We start from the raw sequence: 19,506 nt of genomic DNA, 5'->3' as shown, positions 1-19,506 counted from the left end.
GATCAAATTATTGGCAGCCTAATACATTTAAATCTCAATTAGACACGTATTAGAGGTGAGGTTACCTTACTGATGTTTCCTGGAAAGTATTTGAAATCTGTCTCCTGTTATAGCTCCCAAGATGTGGTTAACTGTGTCATGCTGCTTTGTGTACCATGTTCTACAGGCTTTAGCTCTTGTCTTAATCACATGTTGCTACTCTGCTCCCTGAAAGTAGAATTCCACTGCTCAGTGAGCTCTTTAACATGGCCTTTTCTGACATATTCCATAGGGCTATTAAGTTAAGTGGGGCTTGGCTTCATATGCCCTTTCATTCTCCATCCTCAGACACTGCTGGATTGCACCCCTCAGCATGCTTCCAGTGTGTCTGTCTGTCTGCCTTTATTTCTTCCCAGGCTGCAAACGTGAGTGCTGATGCCATTTGTCCTCCCGAGGAGGCAGAGCCAGTGCATTTTGTGTTTGGTTCTTTTCTCTGCTTTCACAGTATCTGTGCTTGCTTCTGTGGCCTATGGCTTCTTCCTCTTTATTTTCTTTTTTTGCTTCTTTCTTAGTTTCTTTTTCATGTAGCCTCTCATGCCATTCTTGCCATTAAGACAGAAAGTTTGTTTTAAAAGCTGTCAGTGATCCAGAGAAGATAAGTATGGACTCTGTGACATCTTACTACACTGATGGACAGTGACTGCAATGGCGTATGAGGGGGAGGACACAATAATAAGGGTGAAACCTTCATAAGAGTGTATATCAGTGATACCTTAATAAAAAAAACAGATAAAAATAAAAGCTGTCAGTGGTCAATAACACGATTATTTCTTTTTGTTTACATGGAAGTCACAGCATGTTGGTTAATTCTTTAACTAGTGCTTCTTGATAATCGTCGAGTCCCACATCCAAAGATATAAATATTTTGAAGGCTTTTTATCTGTAAGTTCACATATCTCTTCATAAAAAGACACCAACTTATTCATCTATCAGAGGCATATGGAAGTGATTAAGTTTTATTACCTCTACTTGTCTAGGCATTTTCATGTTTAAACATTTCTATTTAACAAATTTAACAGATGAAATATGTTAGGATTTACTCAAGGTAGCTCCACATTCCTCTCATATATTCCCCTACCACAGAGAAGATGTATGCTCAGGAAATGTAGAAACCATTTTTAATTAACTTACACAAAATATAACCTACAACATAATAAGATAATGAAATATAAAATTAAAAATTATTTTTGAAAAAGTTGCTTTGAAGACCATAAAACAGAATGGAAAAAATATATAAAGGAGTAATGGGTTTAAAAACTCATATATGCTCTTACCACCTTAAACCCAACAAGGAATGTGTATCTTGGAAGGAACATGAACACAAATATAAAAGAAACTCTGGAACCAAAGGTATTCATGGTGTTAGGAAAGATCTCCTGGTAGAAGTGATATTTGAGAAGACACTTGAAGGAGAAATAACAATTAGCAGGAGAAATGTATAGCTTTCAGATGTGGGTGTATAGGGGGAGGAGTGAGGTTGGTCAAGTAGAGAATGCTCTGAGCAGATAAAACAGCTCAATAAAATGCTGGGATATATAAAAGATTCTGTTTTCAAACATGTATGGAGTATAGATTTGGAGGGGAGGGAAAAGGGACTGGAAATGTCATTGGAGATCTAGAAAGATGGTAGAAGGCCTTGTAAACTGTTAGAGGTAAGAAGCCGTGGAAGGTTTTTAAATATGGAAATAAGATCACTAGATTTGTGTTTCCCAGAGGCCCTCTTTGTCATCCACTTGTAGATCATCCCTTAAAGTGAATCATTCTACAGATTTTTAGTAGCTCACAGTATAGGTTGAATCTTCACCTGCTTTTTTGCAGGAGGTGATTTTATGTACTAGAAGGACTTTGGCTGTAGTCTTTACTGACTAAGTAACAGTAAAGGTATATTGACTCTTTGTTCTAAAGAATTGTTGCTTCTTTTGAAAATAACTTTCTCTGTTTACAGCATCAATTCCAAAAAATATATTTTTAAAACTGCATGAAAAGCTTTATATTGTGATGAAAGGGAAAATGGGGGCTTTCAACCTATATCAATTCACTGGACAACTGTCTGAAGGATTACACGAACAACTGGAGAATTTAGGTGCTCATGGGACGATGGACCTGAACAATTTAGTAAGGTAAGTAGGTACAATTCATATTATTTGACCTCTTTTTTTTGTTTTTTGGGGTTTTTATGGAATAAAAAACTTAAGGCCTGTACCTTGGATTGCAAAAACTATCTAGTGGATTAATGAGGTCTACCTAACTAGGCAATTGAAAGATTATATTGATCTTTTAAATTCTAATAAATGGACAATTTTCAGTTAGCACTCCAATTTTAAAGCAAGCAAATACACGAAGGCAATCATTTTAATACATTTACAGTAATTTCTCCTTAGTCATTCCATACAATTGTGTAAGCTTTACACAGATTTACCTCTCAATTGTCAAGCATCTGTCAGAATTTTATATATTGTGTTCAAAATCACAGTTCTGTGTAATCTCTGATTATTAGGACAAGTGGACATTGAAAGGGCATGGGTGAGGAAAGTATCATAACATAGATAACAAGGGGCCAGGTGGTGTTCGTAAGACTTGACAAGGAGGCTAACTCACGTCAGTGTGGGCCTCAAGACTGAGCCAGCGTCCTCCTAGAGGCAGATGCCGAGAGACAGGTGAGACAGGGAAGCGCAGTGGAGGGATCCTGGGAGCACTCTGCCACCTTCTGAGGCTTTCTGGCAAAGGTAAGGGCTGGGCATAGAGCCGTGAAAAAAACTCCATATGCAGAAGGAGGTTTGGTAAACTGATCCATGTCAGTGGGATACTGGGCCGCTGAAAGCAGGGTTTCACGGTTCAGACTCATAAAACAGAACTACATTGAATGTGTTGTTAGAGGTCCAGAAAGAGAGGAAAAAGCAAAAATGAAAACAAACAAGCAACTAAACTGTTAGCATGCCCAGCGTACAGCAAAATGCAGCAAGTTCTCGGATGTCTTTGGGGGAAGGACATCCTGAAAACTTTCTAGTGAGGAAGGGATGGTAAATAAAAATTAAATAAACAGTATTAGTGTTACTAATCTAGAGCATATTAACATTCTTTAATACTCTTTTACTTAAATATACCACAGTGATCATTTTAGTCACATACTTATTGATGATAGGCACTATATTTCAATATGCAATAGTTCAATATCGATAATACTTCAATAAAAAATACATGATAGTTCAGGCTTATAGGGTCCTGTGAAATATTAGGAAATTTGATGACTAATATTACCCTTGATTCTTTGATCATTTTTTGTTGCTGTCTAAAGGCATAGTCTTCATCTTAGTTCTGGTTGTTACTATTTGCTAAATAAATCCTTGTTGAAATTATATTGAATCAATATATTTCTGTGTGTCATCTCACACTTGTCCACAGTAAGCAAATATTAAAACTTCTTAAGAGTGACTTTTTCCCAAAAGAATATATGTCACATGTCCTTATCTACGTCTAATACATGACTACTAATAATGCCCTCTTCTGTACCCTGTGCCTCTCTTCTTTGGTCATTGGGTCGGAATTTTTATGTGTTTCTCTTTGCAGACATCTCCTTTATCCAGTCACAGTGAATGCACTCTTTAAAAAAGGTATGTTTCCCATAAATGAAAAGAAAATCAGGGAGTTCCATCAACATTTTCAAGTTTATGACGAAGGTTTTGAGTATGCATCCCAGATACCAGAATATCTCCTAAGGTAGAAAGTTGTTTCTTATAATTAATTCTTTGACCAAGCTCCTCTCTGCAACTCATACATTTCTCTTATTTCTCTGTTTTAGGTAGATATAACAATAATTTAAGTGGAAGAGACAGAAGCTATTTCTTATGACCACTTTGTTTTTGGTATGTGTGGGAATTGAGGGAGGAAGAAGAAGAGAGGTACATTATTTCCTTTTTTACTTATTTTGAGGAGCAAAAATGAGAGAGAGAAAACTAAAATGAAATAAATTTATTTTGAGGCCTTTTATTCCATTCATAGCTTATTCTTATCACATTGATTGTGACAGTCTGGAACTGTGCTAAATCATCAAGTCACCCGTCTCAGAATCAGACATGGTTGTCCTTATTCCCTCTGAGACAAAGTAGGTTTGGCCAAATGTATTTCTCATCACTGGCTAAGATAAATGTTCATAAAATGGTTCAAATGCAAAGTAACACATAATTTTTTCATTTATAGGCAGCAGTTGGTGTATAGTGCTGACTGATCTGAAAAGATTAGAAAGATCATAGCCAGTTTGCTTTACCTGGCTTAACCCAGCAATGGGTCACTGTGCTAGTTTTTTATCTTCCTACAACTAACAACAGCCGGAGTAAAAATAGACCAAGCAAGCCGTGGGTCCTGTTTTCTTATTCAATGCTAATCCTACAGGCGGCCAAAGATTTACTTGCAGGAGCAACTAAAATGTGGCTGCTCTGCCCCCTCAATTTTCCTGGTGAACTAGTAAGTCAGTTAAAGGTCTAGCTGAAAATGAAGAAATTTGCAGAAATAATTATATAAGCATTCCTATTTTTATGCTGTGACTTATTACTCCTAAAGTGCTTTGAGATTACTTTATATACAAATTTTATTCTCACTAGAAACTGGCCAAAATCCAAAAAGTGGTTTCTAGCATTTCTTGAGAAAAACATTCCAGAAATAAAAACACACAAATCCACAAAAGATAATTCCATGGTACGTATTTCTTAGATTTTTTTTTACTAAAATGTATTAGATAACACGAATCAATTAAAATTGTTAAAAATATATTTTTGCTAAAATCATGAGATTAACTAGATACCATTTTTTGTTCCAAGTACTGTATTGGACACTTACATACATGATTTTGTGATTATATCCTCAAAACAGTGAAGTAGGTATTAATCCTCTTCTGAATAAGAAAAAAACAAGGCTACAGACAACAAATAAAACAGTTGTAAGGTTTTTTTAATTGATTATATGTTGTACAGTTGGTTGTGCCAACAGCAATAGGTGGGAGTTATGGCAAATTAGGCAAGAATAATAAAGCTCTACAAAGTAGATTTTGTTCTTGAGGCCACTGCCAATAATTGCTTCTCTCTTCAAGAACAAGAAGGTAGCATAGTGTAATCTAAAAAACAAGGCCCTGGCAATCAGCATCCCAAGTGTCCTGGATCTGTGATTCTTCACGTGTGGACCCTAGACATACGGTAGCATCATTTACAACTTAATAAGGACTTACACAAGAGTTTACCATTATTCTTATCACTGAAACACTTGAGGTTTTTAGTACTTAAAGATGGTAGCAAATGTTTTTGTTTGTTTGCTATAGTTAGTATAGCAAGAGTCATTACAGACAACGCTGCTTAACACTGGAGAGCAAAATTGCGTTAGGAAAAAAGGAGTATGTGAATGCTAAGTATCTCCCTCCTGAATACAGGGAGTAGAAAGCTATAGTGGAATTACCTCCATTGACAAGCTTTGTTTTATTAAGGATTCCATTTTGTAAACAGACTCAAACACACATTTTTATTTGCATTATTTTCCAGGACTTAAGGGTAAAGCCACATGTGTAAAAAGCTGCATCCAATAGATCTATAATTGGGCCTAGAAAATCAGGTTTTTAATGCCCCAGCTAAAACTCCCTACTGACAATACTACTAAATAACATTTATTTTATTTTTTTACTCTGAAGAAATGAGGCATTTTTAATCACAGGTACTTCAACTCCTTCTTGAAATAAAGACGAATTTCAATTTTGCTGAAGCTAATCCAATGTTTAGGATTTGGGGACAGAATTCAGTTTGAACATTCCGGGACAATTTAACTTCATTTTTAATGCATCACTACCGTTTTCCATCAGTGTTCATACTGAGTTTTTAGACCCACATATTTTCTTAACATGGGCTAAGAAGGAAATAAAAGATTCTGTTGCCTTCTATTTCATAAGTAAATTTCAATGGCCTAGTTAAGCAGAAGACTAGGAGAAGATCTTTTTTTAATATCACACACACATTTTCTCACACCGTAAACATAAAATGTGGTGATTTCACCATGTTATGCTAGATATCTATTAAACGAGTATTTTCATTTTAAAATTAAGGCTGTACTACAGAATATCATATCAAAGAATGAAATACATGTATAGGATTTTTCATGAGATATATATATACTTTGTGTTATAACCACTTACACTGTAAGTATGAAAGAAACCAATAAATGAAAATTAAACTTAAATTACTTTGAATTCTGTGAATCCATTATTACAAAAACAATAAGATCACTAATGTTTATGCGGTGCTTGCTCTGTGCTAGGCACAGTGTTATGCATTTCACAAATACATTACTCCTCTATTTTTCACAACAGCTTTAACCCAGAAAACTGGGGATTATTAAAACCAGAAAGCTTGGAGATTAGAGTGGTTAGTCACTTCTAAAATGTTTACATGCCTTTTATTAAGTAACAGCAGCAGCCTCTCATTAATATTCCCAAGCCAGCCATGGCCTCTCTAATTCCCCCGCTATCGGTTAAACACCCATGTGGACATGCACACTCACAAAAGCTTTCCAACTCTGTGGCTGAATCCTAAAAAAGCATGTAGACACTCCAGCTATTCACTTGTTCAGCCATCACTTACTCACTCTCAGTTGCCATCCAAACTAGAAATTTAGGAGCTGTCCTTGCCTTTTCCCTCTCACAGCAATTAATCTCAGGAAGGTCTGTGGGTTCACTTCATAACCAACTGGCAAAACCGTCTGCTCCCCCACTTCCCAGTAGTGCCCCATCTCAGATCAGTATGGCCACTCCCTTCTGTGGCATCAGCCTCCTAACGAGCCTAACTAGCCTCCCCACAAAGTCTCTCTCCAGAGGCAAGAAACTTTAAGAATGCTTAAGGAATGCAGAACAGGTATTACTAAAAGTCTATGTATTTGCCATACTATGTATTTATCTCGACATGTAGCCCTATGTGATTACTCAGCGGGTTAACACTGTTTTCATGAAAGGTCTTGAATTCTTGGCAGGACCTCAGATTTGTATTGTTTTATGGTTTGAGGACAAGCCACTTCACTTTGAGCTTTGGTTTCCTTATCTGTAAAATGATGTCACACCTTGATGATGTACCACCTCAAATTCTAAGTTCTTTGAGGTCATGAATAGCCTTACTATCTACTTCTAAGATTTCATTTGCTTTTATAATTCAATACTAGGAATTCCGTGTGTACATTGGTGAGCTCTGCTGTGTTTAGATTGTTTAATACTTCCTGACTGAAATCTGTCTTTGGTATGATATGGTCCACAAGAGGGCGCCCACTTTCTAAAAAACTGCACATGACAGTTTTGGTTTTACAGAAACCGTCAATTAAATTTCAGAGAAATATCAGGGATCACAGAATTGTAAACATTTTAAACTGTATTTATAACTTGTTTAGATAGGTCAAAAGATAATTGTTAGTACCTTTCTTATTTTAATTTCAAAGAAAGAGTATCTCCACAAATAGGCTGAGTATTTTGGAAAGCAACTAGGTAGTTTTGAGGGAAGATACTTCTAACCATGGAGAGAAGTTGATTCAGGGATGTACATTGATGAGGGTTAGGTAAATTTTGATGGGGTTTGGTGATGGAGATAGTGGTGATGTGAAGTGGGGGCAAAGTTACAGGGACAAGGGAAGGAGAGAGAAAGGAGTTGGGAGACTCTGGGAGGGTAGAGGTGGAGGGGGACAAACAAATGAATACCAAAGAGACCTTGTAGGGACACCCACACAGACTTCAGACTTCAGATAAGGTCAGCACTTCAGACACCGTAGGGCAGCTGTCAAGCAAACAGAACATGACGAGGACACCCAAAATGTCTCATAAAAAGCAAAGCAGCCACCTAGCAGGCTGGTCAGGGCATCCTGATAAAACATGAAAAATGAGGTCCACAAGGACTTCTTATATGAGGTTGTAGAATTAGTAGAAAAAACATGGGCTTTTTCAATATGGTTTGGACTGGCCTTAGGAACATTAAATAAAATTTTAAGTGTAAAATACAATATTGTTAATCACAACTGCTACGTTGTACAGCAGATCTCTAGAACTTTTCATCTTGCATAACTGAAACTTTATTCCCATTGAACAGCAACTCGCATTTCCATCTCGCCCCAGCCCCTGGCAGTCACCATTCTACTCTCTGTTTCTGTGAGTTCAGCTAGTTTAGCCCCTCACATGAGCGCAATCATGCAGTATCTGTCCTTCTGTGACTGGCTTATTTCACTTAGCACCATGTCTCCAGGTCCATGCATGTTGTCACAAATGGCAGGATTTTCTTCCTTTTTAAGACTGAATAATATTCCATTGTGTATACAGACCATCCATTTATCTGTTGATGGACATTTAGGTTATTTCCTCATCTTGGCTATTGTGAATAATGTTTCACTGCAGTTTAAGTATAATCACCTCAAACTGTAAGCAACGCAAATGTCCATCAAGTGGTGAATTAATAAACAAATTGTGTTATATTCATCCAGTGGACATACTACCAACAAAATCAGTAACATAGATGAATCTCAAATACGTCATGTTGAGTAAAAGAAACCAGATTCAAAATAAGGCATACTAATGATTTGTTTATATGCAATTCAAGAATAGGCCAAACTAAGTTACGGTGACAGAAATCAAAACAGAGGTTGGGGGAACAGGAACTAGAGTGGTAAAGATGGACTGGAAAGGGGCCTGGGGGAACTCTCCTGGGCAATGGGAATGTTCTAATCCTGTTTAGGATGTAGATTTCACAGGTAAGCAGATTAAGCTGTTCAATTAAGCTTTGTGCATTTGATGTATGTAAATTATATCCTAATAACACTGTGGTCCTTTGGAAAAATAAGAGAAAACAAAACAAATAAGACCATGATGTTTAACTAGCCACAAAGAAATCACAAAGCAAAGTGGAGCTACCAAGAAATATGAAGGCAGCATGGACAGAGATGCCTTCCCTGGCACACAGACAGAAGCACATAGTGATGAATAAACCAAGAGCAACTTTCCAGAAGAGTGGGCACACCCGTAGCCATTCAGAAAAACAGGCATCTGACAAAGACCACGTCAGCAAAAGGGTCCCTCTGTGAAAGCTGGCTTGTCATCAGGCATCATCAGGGTCTGTAGAAAGGGTTGATGGGGCACAACAAATCCTGCGCATTTGTCTATATTCTATTAATGTGTCCAGTAACTCACCTATCCACCCTACAACTGGGTCCTCTGCACTCCCTCCAGAATATCTGTAATCTGGCCACTTCTCACGACCTTCCCTGCAGCCACTGCCGCCCAGGCCACCAGGGTCTCTAGCCTGATGACAGCAATAAGCTTCATGACTGGTGTCCCTGCTTCCACCCGGCCCCTCTCCAGCCTATGTTCTACTCAGCAGCCAGAGAGATGTGGCTAAAACACTCTAGTCGTTTTCCGTGACCCTTTAAATGAAATGCCCCGTTCTCACCTTGGCCCACAAGGTCTACATGAACCAGCGGCTGTCCACCTCTCTAGCCTCGGCTCCTTCCCTGACATGCCCCCATCAGCCCCATGCTCCAGCCATAGGGCTTCTTCCTGGAGCTCAGATATCCTGAACCTATCCCAGGTACAGCGGTTTGTACTTGCTGGGCCCTCTGCTTGCAATGATCCTCCTCCAAAGCTTCTTGCTTTTGCTTCATTTAGAGTAGTGTTCAAATGGCCTCTATCGGAGATTCCCACCCTGACTCCACTTTATAAAATGGCTCCCCCACCCCCAGTTATTGTCTTTCCTCTTGACCCAGATGATAGTTAATTTTATGTGTGAATTTGTCCAGATGTTTGGCCGAACATTATTCTGGGTCTTTCTGTAAGGGTGTTTTTAGATGAGATTAGCATTTAAATCAGTAGACTGAGTAAGCAAATTGCTCTCTGTAACATGGTGGGCCTCATCCAATCAGTTGAAGGCTTGAATAGGACAAAAGGCTGTCCCCCAAATAAGAGAGAATTTTCCTGCCTGACCACCCTTGGGAAATGGAATTGCTGGATCATATGGTTGTTCCATTTTTAATTCTTTGAGGAACTTCCATCCTGCTTTCCATAATGGCTGCACAAATTTACATTCCCACCAACACTGCATAAGGATTCTTTTCTCCACCCATCCTCTCCAGGACTTGTTATTTCTGTCTTTTGGACAGTAGCCACTCTGATTTCTGTGAGGAGGTATCTCATTGTGGTTTTGATTTGCATTTCCCTGATGATTAGTGATGCCGAGCACCTTTTCATGTGCCTCTTGGCTGTCTGTATGTCTTTGGAAAAATGTTGAATCTGAGTTTTCACCACTAAGTTATGCTGCCTCCCAGGAGCATTTCTCTTCTGAGTTACTCCAACACTTTTCTAGCTGGTCTTCCTGTCCGAATTCTTGCCCAGCTCCAATCTGCTTGCAATGCCATTATGCCACAACCAACCCTGCCTACAGCCTCTCAGAGGCTTCATGTTGCCGTCAGGACACCATCCAAGTATCATACCATAGCCCACTGTGACCTGGCTTCATTTACCCTCCAAGGTCATTAACCCCCCATGTTACCATCTCCTCTGCTCTTCTCTGCTCCTGTACACACACTACACTCCAGCTTTAGCTTGTTTGGGTCCCTTGCTTTGGACCCTCAAACTCAACACTCCTATGTCTGGGCCTTCATAAAGCAGTTCCCTAGCTACAGAGTCCTCTCCCCAACAGTTTCCAGCCCACCCTTCAATTTCCCCTTGAAATGCCATTTCCTCCAGAAACCTCCTTTGACTTCTTCAAACTACTTTATGAGCTCCAGATAAGGGTTCCCAGAGAGTCCTGGGCCTCCCCTTTCACAGACCACCACCTTTTCTTGGTTTTGGTTGTTGAACTTCCTGCCTTCCTAGCTGGACCAGAACCATTCTGTTTTGCTAACTTTAGGGCAAATCCCTAGTACAATGCCTGACACAACGTGTGCTTAATATGTATTCATTAAGTGTTTGATCATATTTATGAGCAGTAGAGATATGATTTTACTGTGAAGAACCCATCTATCCACTTGTATACATTTTCTAGAAGAGGTAAATCTACAGAGAAAGAAAGTAGATTAATGGTTGCCAGGGGCTGAGGGTGGGAAAGGGGAATGACTGGCTAATGCGCAAGAGGGATCTCTTTGGTGTGATAAAAATGTTCTAAAATTGGGTAGTGGTGATAGTTGCACAACTCTGTAAGTTTCCTAAAAGTCACCAAATTGTACACTTAAAATGAAAACATTTTATGGCACGTAAATTGTTAAAAATAAATTTCATCTAATGTCTACTGGCTCATTGCCAACCAGTTCCAGAGCTTTTTCTGATGGCAGGAAAGACAACCCAAAGTCTTACGTAGCTTGACGTTTTTGTAAGAGCGATAATATCCAGACCTCAAATTTCACTGCTGCATATGCAACCTTAACTTCTCAGTGAGAGGTATTTTATGACTTTAGATTTTTCATAGGCTGCAATCATCAAGTCTCACGGCAACTGATAAGGAGGCACAGAGTCACATGGCCATGAAAATTCCTGCATTGAACATTAAAAAAGAAATCTTTGTGGATTAATTTGCTCAAAGACTAGTGCAATGAGTGCATGTGGTAGATAAGGCCAGAGAAATGCCTCAGTGTGAGCAGGCCAGAGATGGGAATATGATACAGAGGGTACCAGCTGATTCCCCAGTTCCTGAACTCCTTGATATAAAGTTGAGAAACACTTGCATGATTCCTAGGGGGCAGAAGGTCTTTGATCTCTCTCCTGCAAATTTAGCAAGAATTTGGGGGTCCCTAGCCCAACAGAGGGGTCCAAGTATTTATTCATTTTGGAAAATTCAAACCGAACTTAGCCTGTATTAATAGTAGCATTTATTGAGTAATATGTAGTAAAGAATGTCAGGTGCCTAAAGTTATTGACTTAGGGAGAGAAATTAGTAAACCTAAAACGTAGGGTAGCCAGTTAAAGTGCACCAAGCCAGCTGCCTGGTGGGAGCTCCCATGGTTTTCTGGTTTCTACTGTGGTGTCATCTGATAGGGAAGAAAAGCAAGGCAAGCCACCTATATAATTTTAAACATTCTAGTGAAAGGAAAATGGTAAAATTCCTATTTGTTATCTATTTTATTTGGCCCAATATCCAAAATATTATCATTTCAGCATGTAACCGATATTAAATACTATCAATGAGCTACTTCACATTTTCTGTTCTAAGTCTTCAAAATCTGGTATGTGTTTTACATGTACCTCACATCTCAATTTGCATGTAATATTTTCACTGGAAATGCCTCATCTGTATTTATTTACATTTCCTAAATAGTTGACAAGCAGAGCTATAATCACATGTTCCATTACCTCATGCTCTCTCTCACTAGTTAGGTGGGATGAAATTAATTCGTGTCAGGATTTCCAGTTATTTCCACTGAGCCAGTCTACTGTCCAGGTTGCTCCTCCTGGGTATATAATGATATTCGCTCAATTGGCAAGTCTTGCCATTGACAAGTCTTGACGTTCAGGAGCTGTCTGGGAATGGTCCATGAGGAAAAATCATGTAAAGACAACACACACCTAATAAGTTGACTCTGCCACCAGGGAAAGGTTTCCACCAGAAAGCAGGTCTAGCCTCTTGGGCACAGGCTTTCTCACGCTCTCCTCTCCTTGGTATGGCCGACCCTGGTGGGGCCTCGACTTTTCTTCTTTTTCTTATTAGTGTTTTGATTCCGGGAGGGAAGAGACAGCTCCAGTTCCCTTTTCTTGGCATCCCAGTCTTCATCCTGCTGGTCCAATGGCAGCCCCTTCCGCCTGGCGGTGAGGCAGTGGGCCTGGCACTCAGGCTCAGCCCTGGGGGAGGGGAGACGGCAGCCCTCAGCACGCAGACCCCAGAGCCTGGCCTGGCTGGGGGGTGGGCCTCTTCCCGCCCTCCACACACAGCCGGGCACTTCAGTGATCCCATCGAGAAGGAAGGAGGGCAACTTAGAGCATTTCCAAGTACACTCTTAGGGAGGGCTCAGATCTGAAAGAAACTACTTTGAGAAGGCAAAAAAATGGCAAAGTTGGATGCTAGGAGGATTGAAGGCAGGTGCTTAGCTTGAAGAAGGTGCTGATAATTTTTATTTGTTGACATTTATAAAGTAACCAGTGTATTATTGGGAGGCTGTTTTCCTTCATTTATTTTGTATTTTTTCCTAATTATAAAGCCATGTTTGTTCACTGTATAAAATTTTGAAGTGCAGAAACATGTTAAAAACTACTCATAATTGCATATGTGCTATAGGTATAGATGGATTTATGTAAATAATAGTTCAATTATATATAATATGTAGATGACAGATATAGAATAACAGAACAGATGATAAATGGAGAACTAGATGAATAGGTCATCATACACACCTGGACAATAGGAAGCATACAAAAGTAACTTTTGTGTCTGAGGTATTTGTATTTAAGTAAGCATGTGGCTTGCTTAAAGTCGTTGGTGAAGCCACTTCACATAGACCAAATCTGAGCCAATATGAGCATGGATGGAATCTGAGGGGTGATGGTACAGGCAGGGCAAACATTTTAACTGCAAAGCATTTTAAAAAGTACAGTTCACTTAGAAGTTAACAAACCTCCTTGTCCTTCAAGTCCCATGCCCCCAACAAGCTAGATATGATCTCTTCATATTCAGACCACATAGTGTCCCTCTTCCGCCCTGTTCTTTTAACCAGTATCACTTTCTATCTTATATTAGTATAATTTATGTAAACAAGTTATGTCTTTTCCCAGGCAGGTAACTTTTTAATGTCTAGCACTGTATCTGATTTATCTTTAAATCCTTTTTAGCATCTAGTTTGATGCCATGCACATAGTAGGACTCAAAAATATTTTTTGTATGAGAAATTTACTACTTAGGCTAAACTTAAAGTTGAATTGTTCTACTGAGATTCCTAGGATCTTCAGAAAACTTTCAAATACTGTCTAGGCTTCTTTAGGAAATTCTCTTATATCTTTTCTCTTTACCATCCTAACCTAGGAGCCCACCTACTTGCAATATGAGTGTTAAGAGATTCTGTAAGTGATCTCCTTGCCTCCAATCCTACCTGCACAGCACCACCTCTTCCACTACAAGAGAACCTCGCTAGCATCTGTTGCATCTTGCTCCTCCCTGATGAATTCATACTCATCTGCCTGCCCAGCTGTCTGTGGTCACTCACTCACCCAAGCTTATTCTCTACTTCTCTTCCTCATGAATTCTCTACTTAGCCAGGCCATTTATCTTCCCACTTTCTCCCATATACACACACCTTATGCACATTTCCAACTTTCTGCCTTCCCTCCAAAACAAGGATCTTCCTCTATCCCCCATTAGTCAGATCTTAGCTGTCTTTTAAGGTTCAGATTAATTTCCCCTTAACCAGAATTCCTTCTCTCTGTCAAAAGGGAAGTCCCTCATGGGAGCTAATGATGGTCAGTAATGACTTGCTCATGATGCAGGTGACCTCCGTTGTTTTTGTCGGCTCAGCACTGCTTGCCCACTTTTCCTGGTAGTAACACTCTCCACCATTTGGAGGAACTACTCCTCCTTCACTTCAGTTATGCTGGGGTCATGGGGCATGTTCATCCACCCACTTATCACTAGGGAGGGGCTGAGACTACTCAGAGAAAGTCAGCAGAGGGCAGCCAAGGCCAGGACCCTGAGAAATTTCAGCATCCAAAAGGCTTCAAGTACAGGAGCTCAGAGAAATCATGAGAAGACATGGTCAGACAGACTGAAGGAGATCTAGACTAGAGCAGTGTCAGACAAATCAGGAGAGAAGAGTTGTCAAAAACCAGATTAAGTGGAGGGAAGATGTGAATTAAGAAGAGGTAAGATGCCATTGATTTAGCAACAAGAATATCCCTGGATGAGAGCTGATGCAGTACAATGACAGCGGAAGAAGTCTGAAAAGTGGGTGAGGGAGTAGAGACAATGATATAGATTAACTTTCGAGTTCCTTAGAAAAGGAGAGAAGAAAGTCATCGCAGACATGAGAATGACCTCTAATCACTTGTGTGTTTTTTAATAAGATCAATTGGAGCATGTCCATTGGCCAAAAATAACTGAACAGAGGGAATTGGAAAAAAACTAAAAATATAGAAGAGAGGATGAAAGAAGCAATGAAGAATGTAGGAATGATGATTCGAAAGGAGACAAAGGACTGGATCAAGGGTCTGGATGGGGGATGAGACTTCTTATAGAATGATGGGCAGCAAGGTAAGAAGGGAAAGATGTACATGTATATACAATATATAGGTAATAGAGGTTTAAAATGTATACCCAGGCTTCAGTGTTCTCTGTGAAGTAGAAACTATACCTTCTGCAGGAGATGCTGAATGTGAAGGGGACTTGGAATTGTCGATTGTCAATAGACAGCCAACCTAACTTTTAGGTAAATAGCCAAGCTATTCTGGGGGCTCAGCTGAAGATAAAAATCCTAGAAGTTCTGGTGGTACCCACCCATCTACTTACCTGTGGGCTTTTCTCCAGCAGACTAAGCGTTGGAGTGGAGAAGACAGAGACCGATCCAAGTTTGTGAACCCTGGTTTAGACACTACAGAAGGACAGGAGATGGGAATTTAAGAATATCAGGAAGAGAGGGGAAGGGGTGGCGTCCACATGCAGGCGGTGAGCCTAGAGGGAGGTGACAGTTTGGGAGGGTAGAAGTTGGATGAGAAGAGGGCCTGATGCCCTCAAATACCTGTGTGATGATCCAGGAGCTGGTAAATGAAGAAAGAGAGCAATGGTTGCCTAGTGGTGTATTAGAGCTTTAAAAAGTTTGGAGAACAATGTTGCTGAGCCGCATGGAGGAGGTCCCTGAATGCAGGCAGTGAGAGCAGGATGGGGGAGAAGGAAGAGTCTTTGAGTCGGGGTCAAGGTTCTGCTTGTTGGTTCCACAAATCACCTCGATTATGATTTTGAATATTTTACATGTAGGACACCGCTTTCCAGAGACGGTCTCCTTAGTTACTCCTACAGATGACTAATCTCATTGCAGGCAAAGATTTGATAGTCTAAGTTTCTGAAAATAATTTTATTTTCAAGTTCTTAGAAAGGCATCTCACTGTCACTCCCCCTGCTCACCAAGAACTGCCCTATGGATCGATTCGCTATCGATCTCAGTTCAGTTTTCAAGCAGTGCTGCCTTCACTTTGCTACTTTACTGTCTGTTGCATAAATTACTTATTAACCAAATCACAAATTCCTAAATTTTATTTCCATCCTTTCTAGAGCTGTACTTCTCAGGTACATAATGGATACTTAATTCTATTTGAATTCTTAGCTGACAAAATATTAACAAATATTAGGGACGTTCTTATCTTTGGTGAGTGTGTGAGTAGAGATTCACAGATGAATAGAAGTTTTAAAAGGTAGAAGGGCCCGTAAGGATGATAGCCTAATTCACCTGTCTCATTTTAAATATGAGGAACCTGAGGATCAGACAGGAGACTTAACTTGTCCAAGGTCACACAGTTAATGTGAATATACAAATCTTGTCCCATGTTCCGTTTTCAAACCTGGTGTCCCACCTCTCTTATCTGAGATAATTTTCGTATAATTTAAAACAATAATTATAACAATTATATGATCAAAATTATAATAATTATGTGTGTTATAATTATTACAATTTGTGTAATTTAAAAACAATAGATTTTACTTAATCTAAAACAATGCAGTTTATACCCCAAACTAGTCACCTCAGTGAAAATTTAATGAAAAACAACTCAAACAACATTTGGCTGGATTTTCTCATTTCATTTTCATTGACCTGAGACCGCTGAGTTGGAAAAGACCTTGATCACAGGCTCCTGTTTCTGTCCTTTCTGTGGCTGGAAATAAATGAAACTTACTTCTCCAGGAATGCCACACAGGCTTTCTGCCCATAGATCTGCGCAATCCTCTTTGGTGTGTCTCCAAAGAAGTCGGGGGTGTCGATGGCGGCATGCAGTGCATGGAGAATTTTGAGCACATTCAGATGGCCTGACTCAGCTGCAAAGTGAGCTGGGGTCCAGCCCACATCAGTTACCAGGCAGGGCCTGGCTCCATATTCTATTAAGAGCTGCATCACGTCCAAATGCCCTTCAGTTTATCAAGAAGAAACAGGAGGAGGTTAAGATTGAAACGTCTCTGCTGGACTAAGGCCAGGGCTAACCTAGATAGCACAAAGGAGGGGAGACATTGGCAGGCCCAGCCAATTCCTTAGCATCAACCCCTCCTCCCTTCTTCTCCCGCTCCCCTTCCGGGGACTCAGTGCTCCATCCTCGCCCTGTGAGCCTTGCTCCCACCTGGGGTTGGAAGCCATCCACTATTCCCTAGACTTCTTCTAGAACACCCCTCGGCCCCGCCCATTCCCGCAGGCCATTCCTGGGAGTCTTGTTTTCTCTCCCAAGTCACTCTACACTTGCCTTTGCTGGCTGGCAAGGCTTACTCGGCTTCAGGCAGTCTCGGTGCTGATTTAAAAAACAAGTATATTGTGACAACATGGATAGAACTTGAGGGCATGATGCTCAGTGAAATGAGTCAGACAGAGAAATACAAATACTGTATGATCTCACCTATATGTGGAATCTTAAAAAACAAAAACCAAATTCATAGATACAGAGAACAGATTGAGGGTTGCCACAGGCAGAGGCTGGAGGTGGAGGTGGAGGATGAATTAGGTGAAAGGGGTCAAAAGGTACAAATTTCCAGTTATAAGCTAAATAAGTCCTGGAGATGTAATGTACAGCATGGAAACTATAGCTAATAATACTGTATTGTACACCTGAAACTGATAGGATGCTGTATGTCAATAATATCTCAATAAAAAATATTTTAAGTCCCACTTACATTACAGTTAGCACAGACTAAGAGCACAGGCTTTCCAGTCCAATAGATATGGCTTCAGACCTGACAATAAGTGCCACTGGCTAACTGTGGCACCCTGACAAGAACAACCATCTGAAGCTCAGTGTCCTCATTGCTTAATTAAGGCTATTATCACGGCTTCCTGAGTTTTTGTGAGGTGCAAATAAAATCGCAGACATCAAGTACACAGCATAGTGTCCAGCATATAGCAAATGTTCATTAAAAGCTGCTTTGATACAGCTACCATCACTTTATACTTAAATTTCTTTAAAATTCTCCCAACTGATTTCTCTGCAGCCAGTCTTGCTTCCTTCCAATCCATCCTCCATAGTGGAATAAAAACAAATTTTTAAAAAGTGAAGCTTACTAGAGCAGTTTCTTACTTGACATTCTTCATTGGTGTTCTATTGCCAAAGGCCTTGATACGACCACTGGCTGAATTTTTGCCCCTGTTGCCCTCCCATCACATAACTGAGCTGTGTTAGGCACGGGGGACCCAGCAATGGACAAGACACAGTCCTTGTCCCACCACAGGAATGATACTCCATTCCTGCCAGAGGTCAAGAGGGAAGAGGGCTAATATTAACTGAGAGCGGACTGTGTGTTAGCCACGATGCACCCATTATCTTACTGAATCCTCACCACAAGATTCCCGTTACATAGATGAATAAACTAAGGCCTAAGGATGTTAAATAACTAATTTATGGTGCTACAATGAGCGAGTGGTGGTGCCGGGAATGAAATGTCCCATCCAGCTCTCATGAGATGGTCTTTATGCTCCCCATACAGACGACTGACCGGTGATTTCACAAATGGACACAAAGGCCTGGATACTTCCCTAGGCATTTCCCACTCACCTTAAATCGCAGCCCATTGAAGTGGGGTTCTGTCGTTCCAGTCCATGTCCTTATAGTTTGGGTCACAGAGACCTCTCTTCAAAATCTTTCTCACCGAATTGCCGTCTCCTGCAGCCACTGCTTGGTGGAGCTTTGTCAGGTCTGACATTCTGGTCAACTCCATGACAACAACTACTGTAGGAAAAACATGCCGCTTAGGAAATTCTCTACAACTGTATTGCTAGTGAGCGATTCCACAGGCTTCTTTGTCATCTATTTTCCTGCTCACCCTGTATATTTGCACCCAGCGTTGCTTTGTGTGTGCGCTCTGCTGAGTGTATTTGGATCTTCGCTCCTCTGGTTAGTGTATGCCAGTCCCCTACCCCAAAACTATCAATGTTTCCCCTCTGACTACAGGATTATAGGCTAAAGTCACAGGCTGGCATTTGCTATTTGGCCTTAACCCATTTTCCAGTGCTTTTTCCTACTCTTGCTCCAAAGTGCTAGTAGTGTGACCCTGAGTTAGTTGTGTATGCTGTGCTTTACCTTTCTCATCCATAGAATGGATCTAATTTGCCAGGATTGTTGTGAGGATACAGTGACAATCCATGGGAAAAGTTTATATTGGATACAGAGCAGATGTTCCAAGGAAATTAAATATTTACACTACACCAGTTTAGGAGGTGGACAAGATGTAACATATGAATAAAATGCTGACAGTTCTTTTTAATATTAAGACCAGCAGTTCTCTAACTATAGTCTACATATGCTTAGGAATTCCT

General features: G+C 40.1%; 1 pseudogene; it reads right to left on the bottom strand.

The window, feature by feature from the left end:
- Positions 1–3,177: 3,177 nt before the first annotated feature.
- The window catches only part of LOC140846889 (ankyrin repeat domain-containing protein 66-like), a 21,964-nt pseudogene continuing 5,635 nt past the window's right edge, over positions 3,178–19,506 (bottom strand).

Source organism: Manis javanica, chromosome 16, assembly GCF_040802235.1.
Source record: "Manis javanica isolate MJ-LG chromosome 16, MJ_LKY, whole genome shotgun sequence".
NCBI classification, from domain to species: domain Eukaryota; kingdom Metazoa; phylum Chordata; class Mammalia; order Pholidota; family Manidae; genus Manis; species Manis javanica.
Note: the sequence above shows the minus strand (reverse complement) of the source record. Positions and strands in the feature narration are given on the sequence as shown.